The following is an 18142-nucleotide window of genomic DNA, read 5'->3' on the forward strand; positions in this document are numbered from 1 at the left end:
AATGAGATGACGTAAGCAGCTGCTGGGCAAGCAGCCTGTGCCTGAGTCAGAGCCCCACCGTGGGGCTGCTATGATCCCACGCCACCTCTCCAGCCTCCCAGCTGACCCTCTTCTCCCGTGCCCCTGATCCCCAGGGCGTCCACGCCCCTCAGCATCACCCCATTTACATCTCCAACATCTTCTCTCGCCTGCTCTCCCCAAACTGAAGCCACCCCCCCTGCCAAATGTGAATGAGTCAACTTCACCTCCTGTTGTGGGTCAAATCGTGTCCCCCAAAAAGATATGTTCAAGTCCTAATCCCTGGTACCTGTGAACACCATCTTATCTGGATATAGAATCTTTGCGGATGGAAGCAAGTTCAGATGAAGTCAGACTGGAATGGGGTGGGTCCTAATCTAGTGACTGCTGTCCTTATAAGAGGGACATTTGGACAGAGATTGGAGGGGTGTCTACGAGCCAAGGAGCGCCAGCGACAGCTGCCAACCACCCGAGGCCGGGAAGAGGCAACGAAGGATCCTCTCCTAGAGGCTTCTGAGAGAGCATGGCTCTGCCAACACCCCGATTCCAGACTTCTGGCCTCCAGAGCTGTGGGACAATACATTCCTAGTGTTCCAAGCCTCCTTGTGGCACTTTGTTAGATGGCCCAAGGTGACTAACACACTTACACAGTCCCCTCCCCAGGATCCCTTCCCCTCAACATCTCCCCCGTCCCAATACTATCTCACCCTTCCAGGCTAGCCTCAAGAGCCTCCTTTTCCTCCAGGAAGCCTTCCCTGAACATCACTCCCCCTCCTCCCCTCCCACGGCTGCTTCTGCAAGTGTGTGCCCCCGCCCCCAACATCTCATAGTGCTTTGTACCCAACTTAACATGTACCGCGTTCTGCCCTAAAGTAAACTGTGTGAGAAGACCTCCTGGAAGGGAAGATGCTTCCTTCCTGAAAGAGGTGTCCCTGAACAGGGTTCTGCAGGATGAGTAAGAGTTTGCCAATTGGCCTAGGATTTGGCAGCTTTGTGACAGTCACTGAGTACATTTGTTTAGTCATGTCTTCACTCAACAATCATTTATTAAGTGACTTTGCCCAGACTTGTTCACCAGAATGTGGCCCCCAGGGGCAGGGCCGCACCTCATTTATCTCTGGCTGGGCCCCCCTGCTCCCAGGATCTCCTAGCTCAGCTTGACTTTATGCCCAGCGAAGTTTGTGACTTGAGGGCATTTTCCAAGGGCGGATGAAGCCTTGGGCATGGGAGCGTCTGGCAGGAGGGAGGGCAGAAGGCCACAGAGCCTCCCAGGTTAGCGAAAATAGGACTGCTCTGTGTTGGAAGCACAGAGGCTAGGGAGACGCTCTTGGTTCCAAATCCCGACCCTGCTACTTCCCAGCTGAGAGATCTGGCGGCGCTAAGGTTCTGGTCTGTACCTGTTAAGAGGGGGTAACAGTGCCCGGGGTCAGGTGGGCACTCGGGGCCAGAGGATGACTCTGCCTCCCGCAGTAACGGCACTGGCCAGCAGGGGTCTCCAGAGCGACTTGAATGCTCTGGCTCTGGCTTTGGCGCAGGGTGGGCGGGAAGCTGGAGGGAGGCTGTGTGGCAAGGTCTGTCCACCTTGCACTCAGCCGACAGGTCCCCCCGCAGAGCTCCAGGACACGGCGGGCGGGTCAGGCTGGGACACTGTGCACTGAGCCGGCCTATGGACCGGCCCTGGGGACAGCGCAAGGTGACACACGTTTCTGCTTCCAGCGGGGTCACCGCCCACGGGTGTCTCACAGGGCCACAGACGATGCCAGCCAGGGCCGTGGGGTGGGGGAGGCCACAGGGCTCTGATGGTAAAGACCTCGTGCTTTGCGCAGCTGCCCAGGCCCAGGCACACTTAACTCATGTGAGCCTTCCTGCAGCCCGTGTTACACGTGAAGAACCAGACACAGAGAGGTTAGGAGCTTGCCTGAGGTCACACAGCAGGTCGGTGGCAGAGCTGGGATGACAACCCAGATGATGTGGTAATACCCACACTCTGACCACCGTGCCTCATGCCTGGTAAAAGCAGCCCTGGCTTCCTGATTAGGCGGGGGTGACAGCCAATGACAACTTAACAGAGGAAAAGGAGAGGAAGGAAGTTCCTGTGGAGGGAACTACATGAGTGGAGGCTCAGAGGCATGAGAATACAGGCAGAGAGGCCAGTCGTGCAGAGGAGCTTCACGGGAAGGAGGGTGCAGAAGGGAACTGCTGTAGAGCTGAACGCAGGGGACTCACAAGGTCAGCTCTGTGGGTGGAACCTTCCCGGCGGCTGTGGGGTGGGCAAGGACTAGGGGGGCCAAGTGGGAAAGCCAGGGAAGAGGCCAGCACTGTCTCCGGGAGGAAGCTGCAGCAGGTTCTGGAGCCTCGGTCAGGCCTCCCTTGGTGACCAGAGACAGAAATCTGCAAACGGCAGTTTTGAGGCTCCAGGAGCATCCCCTCCATGGGTGGCCATGCAGCTGGCCCCTGAAACTGAAATCAGGGCGTGGAAAGCCATAAGGATCCTGTCTGTCTGTCTGTCTGTCTGACCAGCTCCTCTCGGCCCCGGGGCTTCCTCCCTCCCTCTCTCCTGCACCTGTTCTCCACATGGCAGTATATGTGGCCCCTTCAACTCCCAGTGCAGGCATAAAGTCCCACAAAAGGAAGCCACTGGCCTCACATGGGGCAGATGCCCACCCCAGACGGGTTCTGCTGTGGGCGGGACAGATTGTGCAAACGTGTGGCAGGTCCCCGGGAACCATGTGGCTGGAGCTGGGAGTAGTGGCTCCCAGAAGGAAAGAGTAGGGCCACACCAGACCTCTGGAGCCAGCAGACCTCTGCCCTGGCCCGAGCTTGCAGACACCTGGCCTTAAAATCCAGCTTCTCTGAGCTCAGGTAAATGTGAGGTGGCCCAGCCAGCTGGACAGGTCAGTCCTGGGCACAGTTCCACCAGCGTGAGCTTACTTGTCTCTCCAGTGTCTCTGCACCAGGGGGCTTGAAGGCATCAGAGAGCTCTAGGTTCAAATTCTGGTTTGGTCACTACAGTAGTTTAAAGGTGACCATAAATTCTTTGATGTCCTTTCTTTGATAGTCAGGTCCCATAACTGCTTGACCAATAGAATATGGTGGAAGTGACGGCGTCCTTATTTCTGGGCCTGGGCTTTTAGAGAGAGCTGGGTTCTCAGCTCCTGGAGCACCTGCTCTAGGAGCCAGGCTCCCCTACTGTGAGGAAGCCCACGCGAGAGGCTCCCAGCAGAGCCAGGGCCCGCTTGGTGGTGGGGAGCGGACCGTCCAGGAGGCGGGTCCCCATCCAGCGGCCCTGGCTGACGTCGTGGAGCACAGAGCAGCCTTCCCCACTGAGTCCTGCCAACATGCAGGCTTGGGAACAAAACAACATGATATGAAAGGTTTTCAGCCACTGAGTTTGGGGGTGTCTTGTTATGCAGCAAGAGCTCACTTGAAGTAACTTATCACCTGTGTGGCCCTGGGAGGAGGACGCGTGGTTTCTGGAACCTGTTTTCTCATCGGAGAGCAGAGAGAGTCTGTACGTCGCGGGGTTTGGTCAAAATTGAGCATCCAGGGGCGCCTGGGTAGCGCAGTCGTTAAGCGTCTGCCTTCGGCTCAGGGCGTGATCCTGGAGTTCCGGGATCGAGTCCCACATCGGGCTCCTCCGCTGGGAGCCTGCTTCTTCCTCTCCCACTCCCCTGCTGTGTTCCCTCTCTCTCACTGGCTGTCTCTCTGTCACATAAAAAAAAAAAAAAATCTTAAAAAAAAAAAATTGAGCATCCAGAACACTGCTCAGCACTGTCATCCAACTCCCGAAACAGCGTCGAATCAGCGAATCCCCACGTCACAGGCAAGGCTGCTGAGGACGCTTGCCCAGGTCACACACCAGCGAGCAGCCGCACAAGGATTCAAACCCAGGATGGGGCTACAGTGCAGTCCCAGAATTTTCCAGACACAGCCCTGCCTCTGCAAAGCACACACCCCTAAGACAGCCTTCGGGTCCCACTGACTTTGCTTCTTTTCCCAGAAACCACCGTCTTCCCTTTCCAGAGAAATCCCAGCTCCCCAAGAACGGCTGCAGCAATGCTCCCAGCCTCAAGTTGAAGGGCAGATGGGCAGACCCCCTGGGCCCAACTTTCCTGACCGATGGCACGTCCTTCTCCGTGGTGACACTGCCCTGGCCCTGAGACCTGCTGGCCTGGGAGCAGCCCTCCCCGATGGTCACACTGCTGCCGGCAGTGACCCCGAGCAGCGGATGGCAGCTCTGACTCAAGGCTCAAGAACTTCCGGGGGTCTGAGTGCCCACCTGGCATCTGCACCCCTGTGTCGACCGCACCTCCCCCTTTCCTTTCCCTCCCAGAGCGGCTGGAGGACCAGCCCCAGGCAGGACTTGGGAGGCTGGTGACAACATGAGGTTCAGGGTTCAGCAGGGTACCTGGGGCTGCAGGGGAGCCCCAGGAGTGCTGTGCCCTGGGCAGGGGCCTCCAGGGGGCAAGTGAAGGTGTGGAGAGGTGGGGCAGTACTGGGAGCTGGGATCGGTCAGCACCCGTCCGCAGGTCCATTTCTCACCACGTTCATGCGGGAGGTCCCACGGGTGGTTGGCAGAACGCTGAATCAATTTTCTTTTCAAGGTAAAAACAAACAAACAAACAACAACAACAACAAAAAAAAAAGGAACAACTCGGCAAAGAAGGCAGGCAGGTAGAAGCAAAGAATAAATAATGGTGTTGTGTATTCTAAGCCATAGCTGGGGAGACAGGGCCCCCGCCCCAATACAGTGTGATCCCCAGGGAGGTCACCAGCCTGGAGGGATGGGAGGGGACAAAGAGAGCAGTTGCCCAGAAGCTGCAGCGAGGAGTTCCCCTTGCCAGGCCCAGGCCGAGGCCTGCTGTGACCCGCGGCCATGTGGTTTCTGAACCGTGCGTGGTTAGGACACGACACAGTGCACTGTAACGGGACAGTGCTCTTCCCTGTGGCTGAGGCACGGTCACACACAGCTGGCTGGGGGCCAAGGCAGGCAGCCGCAGGGCGACGGGGCACTTACCCAGAGGTCACTGGGAAAGGAGACACGGCCACGGCCAGGGCATTTCCAGCTCTGCTCATTTTCTGCTGTGTGCCCTGGAGGAAGTCCCTCACCCTCTCTGTGCTGAGTGGCCTGGCCTGTAAAATGGGCCCTGGCTGTTCCACACAGGAGTGTGGGGTGACCGTGCGTGCGCCCCACCCACCCCGAGGCTTCCTCTCCCTGGCCTCCCCACCGCCTCACCGTCCTCCCTGTGAGCCCTGCGGGGACTGCCGAGGGCTCCCCTCTGGACTGCCCCCACGGTCCTCTGGAAGGGGCCACTGCTGTCCCTGTCTCCTCTCCAGATGGCACCACCACCTCCCCCGCGGGAGACGTTTTTCTGGAAGGGCTTCGGGCAGGAGACCATGGCCAGGCGTGGGAGCAGAGCTGAGAGAGTCTCCAAGGGAGGCGGCACCCCAGAAACAGACACCACGGAGGTCCCTGGGGCGGCCCCGCCTCCTGCTACAGACAGAGGGACGCTTCCCACCTGACACATCATACGTGCTGCGGGCCGCGTGCTGCTGCTCCAGTGGCTCCCTCACCGCCCCAATGTCACCCCACAACGTCAGCACACACCCAATGCACCGAAGGCCTTTCTGGGCGGCCGAGAGCCCACCTGGCACCTGCACCCCTGTGCCTGCCGGCTCCCCTACCAGGTGTGTGCGCAAGTCCGGCAGCGGGAGCCGACGGGGCTGGGCGGCTGGGTCCAGGGAACCATCTGGAAATGCACATGGAGTTGGGGAGCAGGTCCTGCCCCCGGCCGTTGTAACAAACTCCTGCAGACTCTGTGGCCCAAAACAACTGTGGTCATTTTCTCACTGTTCCAGAGGCCACAAGTCTGCACGCGGATCCAGTGACCAAAATCAAGGTGTTGGTAGGATGTGCGCTCCAGCGGCTCTGGGGGGAGTCCGTTCCCTGCCTTCTCCAGCGTCGGGAGCTGCCTCCCTGCCTCCCCGGGGCCGTCCTGCATCTTCAGCGCCAGCAGGGTGAGCACTGCCTTCTGTCCCTGTCAACTCCCACCCCGCTTCCCTCTCCGACACTCGCGATTGCATTCAAGGCCCATCCAGACAACGCGGGGCAATCCTCCCATCTCAAGATCCTTAACTGAATCACACCGGCAAAGTCTCTTTCGCAGAGCAGGTAATATTCACGGGTTTAGGGGATCAGGACCTGGCTATCCTGGGGGACCCTGATCCAGCCTACCGCAGTGTGGAAACGGCTGGGGGGCTGCTGCACTCTTGTCCGTGCCTGTCATTTATGAGGACTGAAGCCCTTCTCCCACACAGCCTGTGCACAGCCGCAGGAGCCTTCTTAACCCAACACTCAGGCCGCCATTTACCAAGAGGTCAGAGTTGGTTCACAAGCGGAAACTTAGGTGCTTTCTCCACAGTAGGCATTTGAAATCACTTAATTAACCTAAACCATGAGAGGAGTCACCGGGCAATGTTCCCCCGGTGTTAACTTTACCGTACAAACTATTTTAACACATTCTTTCAGCAGAGTTGTGTAAAAGAGAGCTTCTGCAAGGAGAATGAGCAAACCTGAGTCCTAGGGTCATTTGCCAGGATGTGTTCCACAGCAGTGTGGGGGCGGGGCCTGCAGGTCCCTGGATCGAACCAGTCCTGATGCCAACCCACATCTCCTATGCCCCACCCCACGCCAGCCACACTGGGGTGGGTGACCAGCTCTGGGCAGGCGCCCACTCAGGGTGTCACCCGCCGGCCCCTCGCCTGGGCCCGGGATACACCCCACCTGCATCCTCCCCAAGGCTTCTCCCCAGGTGGGAGGCCCTTGGGGGCAGCTCCACGCTCAAGCAGTCATGCCCGTGCAGCCACCCCTGACCACTCAGCCAGGGGAGAAGCCAGTGGGTAAATGCTGCCCCAAAGACAGTTCTGAGATCCCTCCACAGGCTCCCCGGGAGCTGACACAGGATGGACCCCGGGTGCCCCGGCCGAGCCCAACATGACACCTGCGCCTCAGTTCCTCCTCTGACCCTGCTCCCTGAGGTCAGACTGCGGGCTCTGCAGAGCGGCCACCCCTGAACCGGTTACTCCTGGCTCCTGGGTTCAGAGCCACCCTTCTGATCCACTTGCAATCAGAAGGAAGGAGGACGGCAGTCTCCTGTTCAGAGCAGGGGCACGAGGGGGGCCTCCTGCCAGACAGCGGCTCAGGGTCGGCTTTCTCAGAACGGGGGGCCCTGGAAGGAAAAGGCTATCAAACGTGTGTGCCAGCCGGCTCTGCTGGGGAGCAGAGTCCCCACAGTGAACACCCGTCCTCCCTCCGAGGGCCTGGGATCCGGGACTGAGCCGCCGGCTGCTTCTGCCCCAGGTCTCTCACCTGGAGTCTGGACTGGGCTGACGTGCCCTCGGCCACGCTGTCGCACTCACGTGGCTGTCCTCCCCACGCGGGCCTCTCCACATGCGCCCGAGCGTCCCCACGGCCCGGCGCGCCTCCCCTGCAGCAGCGGTCCGGGGCCAAGACGGAGGCCACGCCGCTGGCTTCCGCCGCCCCCATGGGTCACATGGGTCAGCCCGCCCCCGATGGGAGGCCACTTCACGATGTGAGTCCCAGGGAGCGGGCACACTGGAGGTCAGCGTGGAGGCTGGCTGCCCCTGCATAAGAGTAAAAGCTCTGTGACCCTGGTGTCTGAACCGAACCAGCTGATTTGGACACAATGTTACATTTCCCCGTATAAACACCAGAACTAAGTCCCCGCGAGGTCCTTCCTTCGCCCCCTGGTCTGCTGCTTCTCGGTTGACACGTCTGGGCAAGGACGGAGAGCATCTAGGACTGGCCTGGTGTTCGCTGGGCCCATGAGAGGGTCCCTCGGTCCCCCCAAAGCCCCCGGTCTCCAGGCCCTGGGCTGGGGGAGGCTGAGCAAAGAGGCGTGACGTTCAGGCACATGGTCAGTAAGAGGTGGGGTGGGGATTTGGACTAGGCTGGCCAGAGCCCAGCCATAAGCTGCCCAGGGGAGGGGACAATCTGCAAATAGGGTTGACCCTGGGTCCCACCCCAAATGTTCGTGTGCCATAGCGCCCCATGCCCCAGCCTCCAACCACCAAGCCCTTTTGGGGCCCTTCCCGCTCCCCCCCCCCGCCCGGCCACTGGCTCATGAGCTCCTGGGCCTTGCAGCTTGGCTCTGCCCCACATGCTGTGACCTGCTTTGTCCTTCCCAGACACTCCAGCCCAGCCCAGGCCATTTGGCCTGACCCAGTCAGTCCCCTCCAGGGGATGGAGTCTGGAGACAGCCTTTGGCCCCACTAGGGCCAGAGACCCACGGTCTGGAAGCCCTCAGCACTGTTCCCAGCAGGTCCTATCTATTCCGTGTGCACCTACTGTGTGTCAGATGCTGCGCTGGGCCCTGTGACAAGCGATGCCTCGTGCCTGCTCTCAGGGAAGTTACGGGCAGCAGAGGGGACAGGCAGAAAACCAGCGAATGCCTGGATACATTGGGCTCCTTGTTATAAGTGCCTCCTGGCTGGTCACTGGATTCTGTGAGGGGGCTGCGGGGGCGGGGGTGGGGGAGGGGCTTTCCAAGGAGGTGACATTCAGGCTGAGATAGGAAGAACACCAAGGAGTCGCTGAGGCACATAGCAAGGGGAACAGAGCTCTAGCGAGGAGACAGCAGTGCAAAGGCCCTGAGGTTGGAACACTTGGCACAGTGGAGGGACTGGGAGAGGCCAACCAGGTTGGCACCCCCGCCCCGACCTCGCCTCTCTGACCCGAGCCTGTGTAGGAAAAGAGAGATAATAAACCTAGTCCTGGGAACTGAGGATGACGAGGGTGGAACGTCTGTGTGCTCGGTGACTAGCGCTAGTGTTAATGACAGTGCAGGGGCACCTGGGAGGCTCAGTCAGTTAAGCGTCTGCCTTTGGCTCAGGTCATGATCTCAGCGTCCTGGGATCCAGCCCCACATGGGGCTCTCTGCTCAGCGGGGAGCCTGCTTCTCCCTCTGCCTGCTGCTCTCCCTGTTTGTGCTCTCTCCCTCTCTCCCTCTGACAAATAAATAAATAAAATCTTAAACAAAACAAAACAGTGTAGACAGGCAGTGGGGTGGCAGGGGCAGTGCGGTCCTGGAAGGAGGGGCCGAGATGGGGTCTTGCAGCTGACCCTTCCCTGCCTGTGACTTGGGGCCGGGTTCCACGGTCAGATGAAGTTGTATGCTCAGGAACAATGCCCCCGGGGGCCAAGCATCTATTTTGTGCGATCCAGACACAGCCCCCATATGCCAGGAAAGTGGGGCTCAGAGGTGGGTGCAGGAGTGGGCCCTGGGTCTGGGCTTCCACAGGCCGTCCTCACCCAGGCCACCCCATCCCTGCACAGGAGCAAAAGAGAGTGTCTCAGGGACCCGGAAGCTGTCCCACCAACCACAGGACAGCTGTGGGCCTAGAGGCTGAACAGCAGACACGGATGGTGGGGGAGCTGTTGTCACATCATCCCTGAAAGGTAAGCCTGGACCAGGGGAGGGCCATCTGTGCAGGAGGAGCTGCGTGTGGGGAGGGTGGGGACACCTGCTTAGAAGGTGGGGTGCCCCCCTCCTCCCTAAATGAACTAGGTCCAAAAAGGGTCTGGAGGACAGAAGCTGGACCCTTGAGGCCCCACTGTGTGCTGGGCTGTGTCTCTGCCCAGCTCCATGCTCAGCTCCATGCTCAGCTCCATTGGGCTTCCATCCTGCTCTGTCCTGGCCTCCTTCTGGTTTCCAAAGCTTCCAGGAAAGGGCAGGAGGAGGGAAGTGGTGGGATGGGCCTGGAACTGCCTGTTCTCTGAGTTCCACTGGGACAACCCAGAAACTGGGGCAGGGAGGCCCAGACAGAAAGGAAAAAGAGGGGAGGGGAAGGGAGGGGAGGGAAAGCAGGGGAGAAGGAGAGGAGGAAGGGAGGGGAGAGTGGGAGGGGAGAGGAGAGGAGAGGGGGAGCAAAAGGGAGGGAGAGGGAGGGGGGAGAGGGGAGAGAAGGCCAGGAGAAGGGGAGGAGAGGGAGGAGAAAGAGGGGTGGAAGGGAGAGGAGAGGAGCCCAGAGAGGGGGAAGGGAGACCTGGCATCCTGGAAGATGCTGTTTGCACACTCGCTAGGGGGAGTGTCTGGCGTGAATGGCGGCCAGGAGGGGTCAGTGTGGGTGTGTGGAGCAGAGCATGTGAGCAGGAGTGTGTAAGAATAAGTGTGTGCTTGTGAGTGAGAGCAAGCGAGGGTCTGTGTGAGTGTGTGTGCAGGTGTGAGGGGTGCTGTGGTGACAGCCAACAGAGCCCAGGAGGCCCAGGGACCAGGAAGGCCCCCCCACCCTGTGCAGGACTTTCCCAAGGCTCTGCCCTCAGCCCAGGAGCTGGGCCCCCCACTCCTGCGTCATCCCCATTCCCCTGGGACAGAGAGGGCCTGTCCCACCTTGGAGGGGACACCCCCACGGGCCCAATGCTGAAGTCACCCCCAGCAGCCCCCTGCAGAGCATCACCCCGTTTCACTGACGAGGGCGACTGAGGCCCTGGCAGGGTGCGGCTGAGATGGGAGGTTCACCCCATCGCCCACCTCCTGCCCGGTGGCATTGAGGGAGCCAGGCGCCCGCGGCAAGCCCAGGAAGGCCCAGGGTCGCTGGGCAGGACTTTCTGCAGGCACTGGGTCCTAGGAGGAGCCTGGAGGGATAGCAGGACCCTCAGCCATGGCAGGCAAACACAGGGACATGACCTTGTCCTGCATGCATGCACGTATGTGTGTGTAAGTGTGGCTGGGGGGGAGAGTGGGGAACAGGGACCCTCATCTCCTGGCTCAGTCCCATCTTCCTTTTGCTGGTTCTCCCCCAGCACTGACCCACCATCCCCTGAAACCCCGCCCCACCCCACCCTCTGGGATCCCCGTGGGAGTGCTCCTCCCCAGGACCTTGGCTTCACCCCTGCCAGCTCCCCCACCCTGGCTGCCCAACAGGTTGGAGGGGGTTGAAGTGTCCCCCCAAAATTCATGATCCCCCAGAACCTCGGAATGTGGCCTTATTCGGGAAAAGCGTGTTTGCAGATGGCATTAGTTAACACGAGGTCATGTGGGAGCAGGGCGGTCCCTATTTCTAGGGACTGGTGTCCTTGTAGGAGGAAGGGGGACTCACAGAGACACGGGAGGAGGCCACATGGAGACTGAGGCAGAGACGGAGGGGTGCGGCCACAAGCCAGGGAGGCCTGGGGGCCCCAAAGCTGGACGAAGCAGGAAGCATGCTCCCCCAGAGCCTCACAGGGAGCCCGCCTCGGGGACACCTTGACTTCAGAGCCTCCAGACCCTGGGAGGGTATTTCCTGTTTTCTAAGCCACTTGGTGGTCATTTGTGGTGCAGCCCCAGGACCCAGACACAGGGCTGCCCCCTCCTTCCCTGTCGCCTCCTCACTTCCACCGAGTTCTGGAAAGAGCAAAGCCCCAGTACCTCGGCAGAGGAGGGTTTGTGCAGTGTGGTGGCCCCAGACCCCCACTCAGATCCCCAGCTACGGGTGGCCGCCACCACCCCAGCTCCCCACTCGTGGCGCAGCCCCGGTGTCCTCTGGGTGCTCCAGGGCAGAGACTGAGGCTGGGGAGGGCCACGAGCTCCGGGAGAGTTGCAGGCCACCTCTGATGGGCCACTGGGCTGCAGGACTCCCCGATGGCCTTGCATAACGGAAAGGGACCACGGAATGCTTACGGGCTCCCTCCCTTACCGCACAGACTTGCCCCACAATCCTGCCTGGGCATCTGCTCCCTGGGGGGCCCTGTTCAGTGCTGCCAACACTGCATCGCTCTCCCCACACTGCAGACGCCAAAACTGAGGCTAGAGCAGAGCGGCCTCTCCTGGCCTGCACCCCAGCCTACCCCCTCCGCTAAGCAGCTCTGGGGCAGGCAGTTCCCCCCAGCTGTGGGCCTGGTTGCCATGGCTTCGGAGGAGAAGAAAGAGGAGAGGATTCCTGAGCTGCATCCAGAAAGACAGGCTCGCCCCCCCCCTCCTTCCTCACTCCCTTTCTCTGATGTCAAAGTGGCCCTTTGCGCAGCCAGAGGCCCGTGCCACTTCCTCCCCCACGGCCACGGCCGGGAGCAAAGGAGGTCAGAGAGCCCAAGGGGCCAGGAAATGAGTCAGGGGACCCCAGCCTGGCCAAGACTTCCTAGAGTGAGGGCTCCAGACCCTCCTTCCCACAGGGAAGGGCCGCCAGCAGCTCTCCTACCAGCCGCTGCTCTCTTGCCTCTGTGCCTTCGGCTATGCAGTTCCCTCCATGTGGGCAGCCCTTCCTCACCCTTCATGTCCAGCCCCACTGGGAAACGTCCCCCTGCATTCTGCACCTGCCTCCACCCCCTGCGTCTTCATGGGGCTCTGAGGTCTCCTTTCCACCCGGTGTTCCCAGGGCCGGGATAGGCTGCTGCTCAGTAAATGAGTAGATGTTGCTTCATTGTTGCAATGTCCCCTTCCAGATGAAGAAGGGAAGGAAGGAGGGAGCTGATGAGATGTCAGTCCCCCTGGTTATCCTCCCCCATTCGCACTGGACCCAGCACGTGGGTCCGGCTGTCCGCGTGCTTCCCAACACAGATCTCCGCCCTTTGGGGTCTGTCAGCTTCCTGGCCTATGAGAGTCTCCTTCCTGGGGGAGTGGGTGCTCTCTCCACACCACAGAAGAGTGGGTGCTCAGAGAATGTGTGGGAAGGAAGGAAGGAGGGAAGGAGGGAGGGAGAGAGAGAGGGAGGGAGAGAGGGAGAGAAGGAGGGAGGAAGGAGAGAAGGAAGGAAGGAAGGAAGGAAGGAAGGAAGGAAGGAAGGAAGAGAGGGAGGAAGGGAGGGAGGGTAGGAGGGAGGAAGGAAGGAAGGAAGGAGGGAGGAAGGAGGGAGGGAGGGAGGAAGGAAGAGAGGGAGGAAGGGAGGGCTGGAAGGAGAAGGAGGAAGGAAGGGAGGGAGGCGGGCGGGAGGAAGGGACCCCAGGTTCTGGTCGGGTTCAGGAGTCTCACCCAACCCGTCCAGGACCAGGAGCTCCGGCAGCCCTGACTCTGAGCCAGCCTCAGGGTAAGCAGGAGGTGGCAGGAAGGATGAACATTCGTCCAGGTCTCGGCAGCCCCCACAACGACGCGGGCAGCTAGGTTGAGGGGCTAGAGATGAGGGCACAGGGTCAGGGGGCACGGCTGCCGGCCGCAGGCAGACTGACCGGCACCAGCCACCAGGAGCAGGTTATGCTCAGAAGCCCTCACCTGGGGGGCTGGCTGACAGCAGGCGGGCACGCGGCGGAGGGCCCCGAGCGGTCCCCTTGAGGGCGAGTCCTGCACGCTGGGCTCCAGGCCCAAGGTGGGGAGAAACCAGTCCAACTTTCCACTGAAAATAAATACCCCAGCAGGCCTCTGTGGGTAGGGAGGAGGGCTGGCTGTGTGAATGGCTTGCTTTGCACACTTCCATGATTATCTGAATTTTTACCAAGAGCATAGATTATATACATATTTGTTGAAGAAAAGAAAATAAATATCTGATGACCCCAAGGCCTCTGCCTTCCCTGGAAACTTCTACACTGCTGGGCAGTTGTGACAAAGCCCCAGAAGATCTGTCTTCCACAGGCCCTCAACCCACCTTGGGAACATGTCCTATGGGCTAGACCCCTCACCCAAAGGTGGCCATGCATTTTTTATCAATTTGCTTCTTCATTCCTTCACTACTCTGTGTCAGGCCCATGTCCCCTGAAAGCTGCCAGTCTAACAGGGAGACAGGTACGAGGACCACGTACCCACCATACCACCGAAGAATGTGGTGTAGAAGTATAGCTGTGGGAGTAGTCAAGGAGGGCTTCACAGAGGAGGTGACCTTCGAATGGGGCCTTGAAGAGCGAGTAAGAGTTTGTCAGAAGGAAAGCGGGTAGGGGAAGGACGTTCCAGGCAGCAAGGAGAGTGTGAGCTCCAATGTGGATGTGACCGAGGTGCCAGGAGGAGTCTGGGGCAAAAGGGACACGAGTGTGGGGCAGGGTGGTTAGCAAGAGATCAGGCTGGATGGGTGTGGAAACCAAAATCACAAAATGCCTAGATGCTGGGCAAGGGGCTTGCAGATTTTCCTTTGGGCCAATGACTGTGAACTTGCTCACCAAGGACACAGCTTTGGGTTTTTTTTTTTTTTTTTTTTTTTAAGATTTTATTTATTTGTCGGAGAGAAAGAGAGCACAAGCAGGGGGAGCAGCAGGCAGAGGGAGAGGGAGAGGCAGGCTCCCTGTGGAACAAGGAGCCTGATGTGGGACTCGATCCCAGGACTTTGGGATCGTGACCTGAGCCGAAGGCAGACGTTTAGCCGGCTGGGCCACCCAGGCGCCCCTGGGCTCTGGATTCTGACCCACAGGCCACGGTTGGAAGTTCCCAGCTGGTTCTGACCAACTCCCGGGGTTGGTGTCCACTGCTGTAGCTGGGGTCATTGCAAATGTGAGAATGACAGGTTCCGGCTAAAGGCTTGGGAGGACAGTGATCTGCCTGAGGCCCCAGGGATAAGGGGCAGAGCCGGCCTCCAACCCAGGTCACTCTGACCCCAAGACCACCCCTGCTGTCTGTCAGCGTGGGCTGGGGCCTCGTGCTCCCTTTGCTCATGTGCTCAGGGGCTTCCAGGGTCTGGCCCTGCTGCGCTCAGGGACACAAAGGTACCAAGTCATGTTTCAGGCGCTTTGTCTCCAGAAGGGAGCATGAAGCTGTCCTCCGAGCTCCCACTCCCAGCCCCTTCCGGGGGCAGCTCCTGACTTCCTTTCCCTCTCCACACAGCATGGGGTGTCCTCGGAGGCTACCCTGAAAGAGCAGACTTTGGCATGAGACAGACCCGAGTTCACGTCCAGGCTGTACCTGGAGGGGACAGGAGGGTCTCAGGCAAGCACGTGCTCCTCCAAGCTTAGCGTCCTCACCTGTAAGCAGGGGTGGAGGGTGGGGAGAGAAAGCATCCCTCAGGGGATGGGGGAAGAGCTTCAGCACAAGGACCTGGGCGCGGGGCCAGGTGCGGAGCCGAGCCTGAGCAAAGCTCACTCCCTTCCCGCTGCCTGCAGGTGCGCCCGGGCTCCACACCTGCCTCACCCTATTTGGAGCAGGATCATGGGGGAGTTTCCACGCGGAAGGGCTGTGTCTGCTGCCAGCTAGGGTGCAAGGGAATTACACTCAGGTTGCAGACGTGTTCTCTGATGACTTCATGAGCGAGGCATGCTTGGGCAGAAAGGTCTCTATTCTCTGAGGCCGGGGACTGTAAAGCTGCAAGACTCTGAGGACTGACCCTGAGCAGTGGTGTTCAGTCCCCTTGGGTGCTGAATACGTTTTGCCAGCAACGCCTTGTGTGGGTGCCCAGTCTATACAACGGATAAAAACTGGGCCGCTCTGCTTGAAGAGGGGGTGTGGAAGGCGGTCCTGGGGAAAGGTCCAGGGTCCCATTTTCCCTGTAGCCCTGGATCCTGGGGAGATGGGGTTGGAGCTGCTCCTGGCTGTGGATCGGGGTAGCTGGGGAGCAGAGCACTGTGGACAGAGTCCAGCAGCCGATATTTACCAGCTGGTATGAAAGGACTTCTGTATCCTCAAAACCGCATGCTGGTGCCAGTGTGGCTGGGCCAGGGAGCTCATGTTTCACAGCAAGAAGTCAGTCTATACAACAACAATGATCATATGTCTTTGTGAAAAATCATGATGTCAACCTTTTAATGTCCCCACGGTCTCTTCTCTTAAACTTGAAGGGATGTTTTATTGAAAACCTCTCTTGTCTAGAAGAACTATTCATATGAATCCAGCAATTCCATTAGCTTCCCTTTCTTTTTCCTTTGTTAAATTCAAGTACAATTACATAAAAATAGTACCAATATATGATTCTTCTGGTTTTGTAAGTCTTTCTACCTATCTGTTCCTCACCCATCCTTCTGTTTGTGTATTTGCATGTAAGTCCCCCGAAATGATGTTCACCTAATGCCAGTGGTTATTTCTGGCAGGTGGGACCGGGGCTGGGTTCTCAATTCCATCTTGGGGATTTTTGGCATGTTGTGAATTCTTTGTTATGAGCAGGTAGCACTTTTATTTTGTTTTAATGGTTTTTTTTCTTAAAAAGTAAGATGGAAAGAAAGCATTAAGATCATTAACCAGAATTCATTCTGGAAACTGAGTACTGAGTACTAAAGCCAGTGATGACTGCTATTTTTCTTTTTAATTTCTAAAATCAAGGGAAAACTATTTTACTTTTAAAATGAGGGGGAAAGGACATTGTGGAGATCGTGAATCAAAAGCGGCTGGCGATGATCTATTCATCGACAAATATTTATTGAACAACTTAATGCCAGGGTCCCGTGTTTCCCGTTCTCTTATAACTTCAGGTTTTCAGTCCCCGCATTCTGTAAAACCTTTTCTATCACACAGTCCCTGTAATTCTTATAGGCTGCCACTAGGTGGCAGTATGCACACCCGTATTCTGGGTGGCGCTGTGCTGCGCTGCTCAAGTCAGGTAAGATTTCAGTTCAAGACACCTATTACTGCTTTGTAAGTTCTCATTGGCAGAATTATGTCATATATATCGATATGTATATATCGATATATACCTATATAGCTACATCTGTGTCTATATCTATATCTAAAATCTGCAGTATCTATATACAAATACAGATATATTTTAGGATTGGGAACATTACAATTAAGGGTGCTCGACTACTTGTCTTCCTCAAATAAACACTCCAGACACAAGTCAAACAACAGACTAAAGCAAACAAACACGATACTTCTGCACACGAGACAGGGTGGCCTAGAGGCCAAGCACCCCAGCTTTGGAAGCCAACAGATAGGAGTCCAAATCCTGGATTCATCCATCATTTGCTTCATCACCTTAGTCAAATTACTTGAGATCCTTTGGCCTCAGTGTCCTTGTTTCAGTGCTGGGGATCTAATGGAGTCTGAATCACGGGGTTGTTCTGAGAGTTAAGTGAAATGGGGTAGGGAAAGAAATGAGGATCTAGCTGTTAGTATTCCTGCAGTCATTTCCACCTAGAAAACTCCTACTCATACCTGAAGACCCAGCTCAAAGGTCTCCTCCTCAGTGAAGCCCCTGCTAACTTTCTAGCAGGGAGTGAGACACTCCAGAGGGAGGAGAGTTCCAGGTGGAGCAAACTCTGGGGACCAAGGCCCTGGGGCTCACATTCAGAGACACATTTCCTTGGAAACTTGGATGGAGTTAAAAAAATTCTACAAATAACCGTAACACATTTCATTAAAGAACAACAAAAACATATATAGTAAAACTCTTGCTAAGCAAAATTGTTTTATTTTACCTGCTTCTGTTACAACTAGAGTCAAATGATACCTTCTGAGGACAGAACGTTGGGTTACCTTCTTGGGCTTCAGGAGTTCACCTTTGAAAAGGAGTGTGGCCCTAACCTGCCTCCTGGCTTGTGGTGAGGATCAAAGTGACACCATAAAGATGAAAGTTGCCCTGCCTCTGGTTTCATTTCCTACCGCAAGGTTGTCATTTTTTTTTTTTTTAAAGAACACAAATCAGGTATTACTTCCTGCTTGAAACCCTCCCCAGGCTGCCTGCGGCCTAAAGAACAAACGCCAGGCTCCTAAGGATGCCTGAAGAAGCCCCTGGACGAGTGCATTTTTGCCCCTTCCACTCGGTGTCCTGGGTCTGCTCAGCTGCCCTCGGCTGGTGACTCCCAGATCCCCGGGGTCCTCCTCTTCTGTCTCCAGCCCCGAGACCAGCGCGCAGGCCCCACATCTGTCTACCTCCAGCCGCCTCCCACAGCCTCTTTCAGGCCGTCTTCCAGGTTCCAATCTAAGTACAGCCCAGCATTAGCTGTGATGCCACGGAACACACCCCTGAGCCTCACTCTCCTGTGTGCAGAGGGGCCCGGGACACCTAACTCCTCGGGGTGGGCAGGAAGTCTGGCGAAGACACGCGTGAGGACTCGGGCCAGGCCCCGGCCCACTGCGGGGCGCGACTGCGCGGGTTCCGGCCCTGGGGCTGGGCTGCAGGGCGGCGGGCTAGGGCGGCCCTGCAAAGGGGCCGCGTCCGGGCTGTGCGGGGCAGGGCAGCGGGTGGGAGGGCTTCCCCGAGATCGGTCCAACCCCGCCGGCCCAGAGTGCCGCCGGTGGGAGCCCCGGGACCTCAGTTCGGCGGGCCGCCCCTCCCGGCCCCCGCCGAG

At 58.1% G+C, this 18142-nt stretch overlaps 1 protein-coding gene across 1 annotated transcript in view; it reads right to left on the reverse strand.

Moving 5' to 3' along the window:
* Window positions 1–18142, reverse strand: part of LOC125281391 (focal adhesion kinase 1-like) — a 353460-nt gene that overhangs the window by 122943 nt on the left and 212375 nt on the right. The gene's annotated exons all lie outside the window — the stretch shown is intronic.

This window comes from Ursus arctos, unplaced genomic scaffold (assembly GCF_023065955.2).
Source record: "Ursus arctos isolate Adak ecotype North America unplaced genomic scaffold, UrsArc2.0 scaffold_16, whole genome shotgun sequence".
Lineage (NCBI taxonomy): Eukaryota > Metazoa > Chordata > Mammalia > Carnivora > Ursidae > Ursus > Ursus arctos.